General features: G+C 37.9%; 1 long non-coding RNA gene across 1 annotated transcript; it reads left to right on the top strand.

Moving 5' to 3' along the window:
- The first annotated feature begins 5,353 nt into the window (after positions 1-5,353).
- Positions 5,354-9,151, top strand: LOC118557841. The gene is made up of 2 exons (XR_004928062.1): positions 5,354-5,520; positions 7,061-9,151. It is a non-coding gene; the product is annotated as an uncharacterized LOC118557841 (long non-coding RNA).
- Positions 9,152-10,086: the final 935 nt, after the last annotated feature.

Raw genomic sequence — 10,086 nt, 5'->3', positions numbered from 1 at the left:
TTGTTAACTGTAAAAAAAATTATATGTAGTTTTCATTTGACAGAAACATCTAAAAGCTATAGTGTGCATCTGTATTTAGCCTCTCCTAAAATGACACCCCTAAATAAAACTCAGGATTCCATTAATCTGTTGACAGATTTCACCTGTAAATTACTCTCTGTGTAAATGCAGCTGCTCTGTTTCTAGCCTTAGAGATTTTATAGAGGACATTAGTGAACAAATAGCATCATGAAGAGCAAGAAACGCAGCAGACAGGTCAGGAATAATGTTTTCGAGATTTTGAAAGAAGATTTAGGTTATAAACCGGAACCCCAAGAACTAAACATCTCACTGAGTATTGTTCAATCCATCGTTCAAAAATGGCTAAGCCTGCTAAGCCTTGGCCGCTCACCTAAACTGACAGGCCGGGTAATGAGAGGTTTAATCAGAGGAGCTGCCATGTGGCCCGTGGTTACTCTGGAGGAGCTGCAGAGTTCCACAGCTCAGATGGTAAACTCTCTTAACAAGACAACGGTTAAAATGTGGTCATTATTGGGATATTCACATATTCACAGTGAAACATCGTGGTGGCAGATGCTGGTGGATGGATTGCTCTTGGCCTTATTGTCCCACATGCAAACCATCTAAAATGTTAAATATTGAAAATAGAGGTTGTAGGGAGGTAAAATAAAGAAGAAAAAAAATGCAAGTTATGTTATGCTCCATGAGGAACTTATCTGGCCTATGCACAGGTTTGTTTTTGGTACATGGAATATAAGAAAAAGGAGAGCCAAACAGCAGCTGAAACCCTTTGGAACTCAACCAGAATTACATTCAAAACGATTTTTTTTAAATGACACGGCTCCTATTTTTAACAATCATGTTCCCTTCATATCATTTTCAAATAAATAGCATATCAAATATGTGCTAATCCTTGCGTTGTAACCTTTTTAAAATAAATGCCAACACGGTGAAACGGTGTCTCTAAGTTGAAGAAGAGCCTCTTCATAAATTACAAGTAATTTGAGTGCCACAAAATCACAAACTTAATCTATGGCTCTTAAACTGGCTAACAGCTGACATGCATTTTGATGCACTGTGGATCACCCTCAGGCAACATTTCAAAGCTAGCTTTACGTTTCTCACTCCTGTTTGCTGCCATTTCAGCGAGGACCGCCATCTAATTCCAGACGACCATCTGTCCCGTCGGTTTGACCCTCTGGCTCACCTCTAACTTCAGTCCCACCTACACCCTTCAAATCACCGCCAGTGCGTGTGACGTCCTTCCTGTCCCAGATGACCAACTATGGCGCCTTTTTGATACTGAGCTTTCTGTCTCCCATGTGGATTTGCTGTAGTGAGCTGGATTTTTCAATACGATTCCTGAGTGATTTTCCTATAGTCTAAAGTTACATTTGTGGTGGCTGGCAAATAATTTTAGATTCAGTGGTAAAAAGCTTTACATGACCCTGTAACTGAGTCCAAATGAAAACTTTGTATTTTCAACCAAATTCTGCATGCAGCACACTTACAGTGGAGGTTTTGACAACAATGACGGAGACGGCCATCTTTGACACATTTGCTACATCAGTTTGTGTGTTGATTACATGCAAAATACAAGCCTAAGTGTTGATTTAAGTAAACAATAAAGGTTGGGGAAGGCTACATCACATTTTTGAAAAAAGAAACATGTAAAAATTTGAGTTCAGCCGTATGTCTAAAATATAGCGACCCTGAATACAATGGTTTTGGTCTTGAAGGATGTGTTTCTCTCCGAGAATATGCTCACTGAGACCATCTATTGGATTACTCCTGCTCTGCCCTCTACCCTTAGCCAATTACCATCATCCTGTAAGTGCTACGTCCAAAAGAATTACCTCCTCCTCTCACACAAAACAATCCCTAACATGTGACCTGAACTATAGCATGGACTAATTGCCAGTGCTAAAACGAGTAACGATTTGTGGCTGCTTTTAAAATGTTTTTCCAAGTGTGATGATACGTCCCAACATATATGATGCCACTTGCGTCTTAGCAGATAGGGAAGTGACTCACAATCAGTAGGCGAGGTGGTGCAAACATCCGTCCGATCACTGTTTTTTTTGTTCTTGAAATAAAGATGCTTATTTTGCAAGGTGCGTGTGTGTGTAAAATGCACATGTTGGAGTTTTTAAGAAGTGGACGTCAATCTGAGAACACATAAGAAGATCTATTTGGCTCATGGCAACAACCTTATTGGCTGGGGCAGGATTATACCCTATTAATGGACCGTGTTGAGCTTTACTTGTGCTACGGTAGCAACGTTGAAATGTCAGCCTGAAATTTGCATTACTGCGTTTTGATCGGATGTTTCCATACCCTCACCAGGGGCTTTAACGGCATATTAAGTTTGGGTTTTAATTATGTATTTCAGCAGTTCTTTTTTTCCATGCTTGATAAGCATGAAACACATAACTTCAATTCATTTTTAAAATAAGGATTGGGTGACCAAGTTACATTTTTAATTTATAGTCGATTTACCCTGACCCACACTTAAATATCTCATGAAGTGGCGCTAAGGGTTGTATTATGTCTTTTATCCTGAAAAGATCAAAATCTTTGAACTTCTTAATAGTCATTATGATTTCCTGTAGGGCAGCATGGTGGTGCATTGGGTAGCAATGTTGCTATGCAGCAAGAAGGTCCTGGGTTTGAGTTCCATCTTTCTGCATGGAGATTCTCTCTGGGTACTCCGGCTTCCTCCCTCAGTCAAAAAAACATGACTGTTAATTGGCCTCTCTAAATTCTCCTTAGGTGTGAATGTGTGTATGAATGGTTGTTTGTCCTGCTTGTGTCTATGTTGCCCTGCGATACATCCGGCAACTAGGGTGTACCCCGCCTCTCGCCCACTGACAGCTGGAGATAGGCACCAGCACCCCTCATGACCCCACAAGGGATAAGCGTGTTAGAAAATGGATGGATGGATTTCCTGTAGTGGATATGTCTTCTTTACTAGCATAAAAATTATTTATTTGATGACACTCTTTGGACTGATTAATACTCTGAACAATGGGAAAGTCCAAGGAACTAATGCTGCATTCTATTTGCCTCGGAAATCGAAAATAGAAGCTGGTAATGGGGTAAACCCGAGTCAATAGTGTTCCAGTTAACACCGTTGGGATTCCAAAATAAAAACAAAAAACCTAAATTGTTTGGTGACTGCCAGGAAAGCCATTGTTTTGTTTGTTGTACCCGTTACATCCTTTTGTTCGGTTCAGAGTTGCAGCTGCTACATGTAACATTGATTTTAGATGCACTCTTACAGCCGTGTCTTTTAAAAGAAACATTTTCACCATAGCTTACGATTGTTGATGCGAGGAGCTGCCATTCAGGATCCGTCAATCAGCCATAAAAAGTTTCTCAGACTTTCCGAGGGGAAAGTTCAAGTTTAGCACATGTTACACAGGGCGATGGTGGCACAGAGGTTTGGGAGTTTGTCCTGTAATTGCCAAGTTGCCAGTTCGATCCCCTGTTCTCACTGTCTCCAACGACTATCGTTGTGTCCTTGGGCAAGACACTTCACCCACATTGCCTGCTGGCGGTGGTCAGTGGTGCCGGTGTATGGCAGCCTCGCCTCTGTCAGTCTTCCCCAGGGCAGCTGTGGCTACTAACATGGCTCACCACCGTCAGTGGGTGAATGGGTGAATGACTAAACTGTAGTGTGAAGCACTTTGGAGGTCGTCAAGACTAGTTAAAAAAAGCGCTATACAAGTGCAAGCCGTTTACCATTTACATTTGATTTTTCCGATCCGAAGCCTGGAGTTTCGACTGAAAATGGAATACAGCATCAGATCTAAGTAGCAGAGTCGTGGGTTTAGACAAGTTAGGACAATCTTTTGGAGCTATCTCCAAATAACTGCAAATTCCAAGATCATTGGTTGTACAGGGATGTAAGTTATTTTGATCTGGAACTATTTTGCAAAGAACTGGGAAGAACTTACCTCTTGATGAAAGGAAATTGTTTAGGATTTTCAGCCAGAACCCAGGAATCACGATGTTTCAACCCTGCCATACACTGAAAACTGCTGGAACATCAGTGTCAGTCCACTAACACTACAAATCCCATAGAGCAATCCAACAGCTATGTGCCATTCTAGGCATGTGTACACAAAAGCTCCACTTGTCGAAAAGTCGGACGGAGCAAAGAAACTTGCCAAGGATGGACACTTTCTGCCTTCAACCTAAATACCTTTGTGCGAACAATTGTTGTTGTTGAAAAAAAACAACATTGCAGAATCTGTAACCATCCATAGCTCAAAAACCTTTCTTCATTTGTATTATATTAAGCTTTTTCTGGACATGTACTATATATTTATGTTTATATATATATATATATATATATATATATATATATATATATATATACAGAGAAAGAGAGAGTATATTATATACTGTATAAATATATCTATATCTATCTATATATATATATATATATATATATATAGATAGAGAGAGAGAGAGAGAGAGAGAGAGAGAGAGAGAGAGTATATTAAATACTGTATAAATATATATATATATATATATATATATATATATATATATATATATATATATATAACTAGGTAACTAGGTAAGCCAGCTGTTAAAATTCATATTTCTGATCAAAATGCTTTTGATACCCCAGGACTAAGAGCATGTTGAAAGAAAACTGAATGTTCATGAATGTACTTGTTAAAGGTTGTATGCATACAGTAATTCTGACCCAATGTGGCTCAGAGAAAAATTACAATGACATCAAACTTGTCCACCCAATTCCTAATTTTAAACCACCTCTCTATATCTGCCAAACTCAACATCAATGATCAGACAAAACTATCATATTTCCCTGTAGTTATATGTGGTATTAAATGTCTAAAACATGAATATTTAATCCTACTTAAATGTCTTTAGATTCAACTTAACATACTAATGGTAGTAGTGATGGAAAGGAAATGTTTTACCAGAGCCCCTTTCTCCTTCAACACTTCAGAAGAGTTTTAGATGCATTGTAAAAACACAGTTGGCATATTCTGCACGTCACAACTATTGGCGTAAGCCGCAGAGGGCGAATGCTGAGCTGGACAATGCATTGAGAAAAGAAAACTTCTTTCTTAACCAATACAATGCCTTGGTTGGACAGAACTCAGATCTTAAGCCGAAAGAAAAAGAAAAAGAGGAAGGGAGTTGTTTCTAGATAAATATCTGTTAATGGGTCGTAATGACAGGTAATGACAGATGAGAGCTTCCTAGCAAAACAAGGAAGGAGAGGAACAAACAAACTATGGCTACAATCTTGATCACTTTGTCCTCAGTTTTTTTGTCCAAGAACCCAAGCAGGCAATCTGTGTGAGGACTTGGGCATCTGGTGCCATTTCTACATCTCCTTACTGAGTGAGAGAACATCAGCAGCAACTGCAGCCTTTAATTTATTACCAGACTGTATCTTCAAAAGTATTTGTGGTGTTAAATCTATGGGACCTTTACATCATTGCTTTCACTGACTTTTACTGGTTCAACACTGAGGTAAGTAGTGATGTGCCTTTTGTACACAACGCTATTTAATTATTTGTCTAGGATTAAAACTGTAATACGGTGTCTGGGGTTTTGGAATAAAAAACTAACCAATGAGAATTTCTAAAGCAAGTATCTGACATGTCTGTTTATTTAATTTAAATGAAAGGAGAATGCCGTGTTGGAATTAGGGATTAGCACATTCAGTCATTTGCCTTTATATTAACGTATCAGTATTACATTTGAAATAAAGTTTGAGAGGTTTTCCGCTTATTCCCACACTTGTTCATATCTACCAAAACATACATTTGAGCTAAGATCCCAAATCTCTAAGGAATGTCAAATATGCATGTCCAACTTTTCAGGAAATGTTAGATAGGGAGCAGTAAGAAATGAAGATCTACTTTAATGTATTGTTTTATCTTGCGTAAACATTTTCTTTTCAATTTAACCAAGGTTGTCATAGCCTCAAAAAAAGGACAACAAAGTCACCTTTTAAAGCCAGCAACAGTAATTTTCGTACGGTGTCTTCAAAAAGTAATCAAATCTCCTAAACCTTTCATATTTTTCCACAATCACAAATTTTCATTTGATTTATTGTGATGTGATGTGATGAACAAACACAAGATAATGCATATTTGTGAAGGGGAAGGAAAATTATACATGGTTTCAAACTTTTTGACAAATATTGAATTCCTTTATTCCTTACCCTGATATCCCTACTAAATAAAGTCCCCTGGTGCACTCATGTAAACTCAGTTTGGTGATTAGAATAGAAAAAAATACCTTTGTTATCCCACAATGAGGAAATTCAGGTGTGTTTTTGCCACTGTCACGCCCAAATTTTCTCATTGTGGGACAATAAAGGTATTTTTATTCAATTCTATTGTCTATTCTAATCAGTGAGTCCACATGTGTCTAAAATAATCTTAATAGGAATTCAGCTTATTTGAAGATCTTTGAGGTTTGTTAATGAACATTAGTGAACAAATAACATCACAAAGACCACGAAAAAAATAGATGGGTCAAGGATAAAGTTTTGGGGAGAGTTGAAGCAGAGTTTGATTATGAAACAACATCCCACACTTTTAATGTCTCAAAAATGCCAGTTCAGTCCATCATCTTAATAGGAAGAGTTCAGCAGGATCAAACCTTTTGGTTTTGTTTTGTGCAGTGTATGCTGGTTTATCTTTTGGCCAGGTCAACCTAAAAAAAGACTGTTTCAAGGGGTTAAATAAACTTCAAATTACCATAATAGAATTAATCAGAGAAGTCACAAGGCCCATGATATCCCTGGAGGAACTGGATGAATCCACAGATTAGATAGATGAATCTGTTGGCCGGACAGCCATTGGATGGGCATTTCACAAATCTGGCCTGTATGGAAGATTTAAATCCATCGTCAAAAGATAACCATAAGCATTCCCATCCGTCATGTGGAGGACACTGTGGTGAAATGTAAGCAGAAATTGAAAAGGAAAACAATGGGTGCACTCAAAGTTTTTTTTTTTTTTGTTACATTCTTTCAACAGGACTCTGGTTTGTGTTATAGGTGCAGAAAAGAGGAAACGGTTCCAGTGACATTTTTCACTTCTGCTTTGCAAGTGAAAGCAGTCATGGCAGACAAGATGGAGACCCTTGATCCTTCAGCTTTACCCGATGTTACCCCAGCCGTCTCCTACCAATGTCAGCCTGAAACGGTCACCTTCTCCAGCGGAGTCGTCTCGGTGGCGGGCATCACTGTGGTGACTGGGGGCGTTGAACTCTCTTGCAGATCCTGCATCCTGGCCTTTGGTTTTTGGGGGACTCTCATCGGATTAAGCTGCTTGGCCGTGGGGCTCTGGGACCAGCTGGCTCAGTTTAGAGATGGGATCTCCACCTTACTAGGTCTTGCGCTGGTGATACTTATCCTCAGTATTTTGCTGGTGGCCAGCGTGCTGGTGTTTCACCTCCTGACAAAGAAGAAGAGAAAAAACAGAAGAGAGATGAGAAGGGAAGGAAAACAAGTTTTGGTAGAGGGAGGTGAAGTGATTAAAAAGGTCACAGTATAAATAAGCTCCAATGGCGGACATTAAGGTGAATTTATGAATGTCCTCTAGACATTATTTGGAAACATGCAAACATGATATCTCATGTTCTGTAACTCTAGACTTTTTCTAAACATTTTATCCACAACGCAGCAACACTCCAGACTTCCTTCCTTTAAATTCAACATAACCTTTTTCGTAACATAGCCAGTGGTGCCCTGGACTTTTACACTTCTGTCATTTAAAGATGGTCTGGATGCCAAACTAAATAAATAAAAAAAAAAAAAACTTTTATTGTGTTTTTACAAATTTTATGTAGGTTTCACAAATCTGAAGCTGTGTTTCAAACACTCTGTCTTTTGTAGCTCAATCAAATTCAGATTTGACAAATTAAAGTATTTTAGATTATAAGAGAGGATTAAATGCAGTCCAGAGTCACTTTAGTTTGGCATCAAACCAGAAGCTGTGAATGAGATATCTGCTTCAACATCTTCAACAAAACACATGCAGGTACCCAATCCCCATTGAATGAACATGAAGATAAGCAATGCAAAAGTTGTTCAGGATGCAACTGACAGCTTATTTTTCCAAGCTGCTTGTGCCATCCCCAGTAGAGCTGCACCCTGGGCGGTGAGCCATAGCGCCCAGATTAATTACCTCCACTGAACGTGCATTACACGTTGGCCTTTACACAATTATCTAGCTAGTCCTGTGTGAATTGTTTCGTTTTTTCCAAGTGTAGTTGTATTTTTGTATCTGCTTCCATTTAAAGCTATAGATTTAGCTTTACTCCACTTTATTTGTATTTGCTTTATTGTAAATGTAACCAGAAAATCTTAACTTTTCATAATGCATAAAGTGGTTCATCAATGGCATCCAATAAACCAACAAAATTTAAGTCATGTCCAATTTAACAATAAAAGGGTATGTTAATCCAGGATGCAACACTCTCCGTGTTTCTGCTCTACTAAAAAGTTAAAAACATGTTTTTATACCCCTTATGAGCTACACTGTCTTTAGAGACTTTATAACATGTACTGCTGACAGATCAATGCAAATATGGAGTAGGCAATAAATTAACTGTCTGAAATGCAAGTTTGTATTTACATTTGCTTTAAGATTTTTCAGTCTGTCTCAATACAATATTTTTTTTCTTTATAAACCTCACCCTAATTAGTTTAAAACTATTTGGGTAGTTTCTGAGTTCCATACCTTAAAACATCAATTAAACAAAGTGTACAAAAGATATTCTCTAGTCAGAACCTTGAGATACAATGCAAAATGTTGTGTCGGTGTAGTAACAAAGGACTAATAATAAACATAAAGTAATACAATAAATGTGTATGAATTTACCAAGTACAGGTTTTGCAGTAAACAAGTGATATAATACAGAATAGTGTCAGCATGAAGGCATATGTGGGACCTTTAACTCGCATTCTTTTGACAGCTAACCAAGAGTCAGTAACTGTAGGTTTTTTAAAACTCTAAATAAACACAGACAAAAAAATGATAAAATTGTGTAGAGATGTTTAAATGTTGTTGTCTCTGTCCAATCAATATATGAATTGTTTGTATATTTTTACTGTGAACATCTATTAAAACTTAATTAAATCATCTTTTTGGGTACTCTTGCCTTTTCACTGTTGTTTTGTACTATTTTAAATTTTTTTATATTTTCAGTCATTATTTTTCTAACCTCTGAAACGGTGTAGATGTTATTCATAAAAAAGATAATATAAAACCAATAGATGAATTTATAAAGACGTGAACATCTTCTTCTTCTTGGACAGCGCACTGGTCAGAATGCAAACAATGATTCCAGCACACACACACACCTAAGAGCAAATCAGTGACAAATTAATCTAACATGAGTCATGTGGGGAGAAACTCTGTGTAAGAAAGGCTCTGGCTGGGATTCAACCCCAGAACCTTCTAGCTGAAAGGCAACAGTGGTAACAACCGAACCAATACAGAAACCAATCTAGTCCAAATAAGAAATGATAAAGCCAAATGCAGTCGATCCCTTCATGCCAGTTGGTAAAAAGCAATATCTGAGCCAGCAGTGCAAGTTAATGAAGTTGTTTACTTTGCAGCAATCCACCCAAAAAACAAGCATGTGGAAGCAGCTAAGAGGAGAGACCCCCATTTAACAGGAATAAACCTCCAGCACCAAAACAGAGTCACTTTGAGTGGCTCTCGCCTTGACCAACTGAGTGGAGACAGAAAAAAACAAACACATCGGTAGGCAGGGAGTACTTTGTATGGAAAAGAAAAACAAAGTGAACAAAGTCATTGGTAGCAAAAGGTCCACCACTGACGCCATACAGGAAAAAGACACTACTCAACACAAAGAGACTCTCGAAGAAACTGTACTAAAACATTTTCTAGTTCCCGACTTTGTTTATAAAACACTCAAATTCTATAAGACATATTTCATCTAGATGTTCAAAACAATTTGCTCACATAGTGAAGCATATCTAATATATAACAAACAATTTGTTAAGTTGATATGAGACCTGCCTCATAGTTTAAACAACTGTGGATTGCAGCT

The sequence above is a fragment of the Fundulus heteroclitus genome, chromosome 3 (genome assembly GCF_011125445.2).
Source record: "Fundulus heteroclitus isolate FHET01 chromosome 3, MU-UCD_Fhet_4.1, whole genome shotgun sequence".
Taxonomy (NCBI): domain Eukaryota; kingdom Metazoa; phylum Chordata; class Actinopteri; order Cyprinodontiformes; family Fundulidae; genus Fundulus; species Fundulus heteroclitus.
Note: the sequence above shows the minus strand (reverse complement) of the source record. Positions and strands in the feature narration are given on the sequence as shown.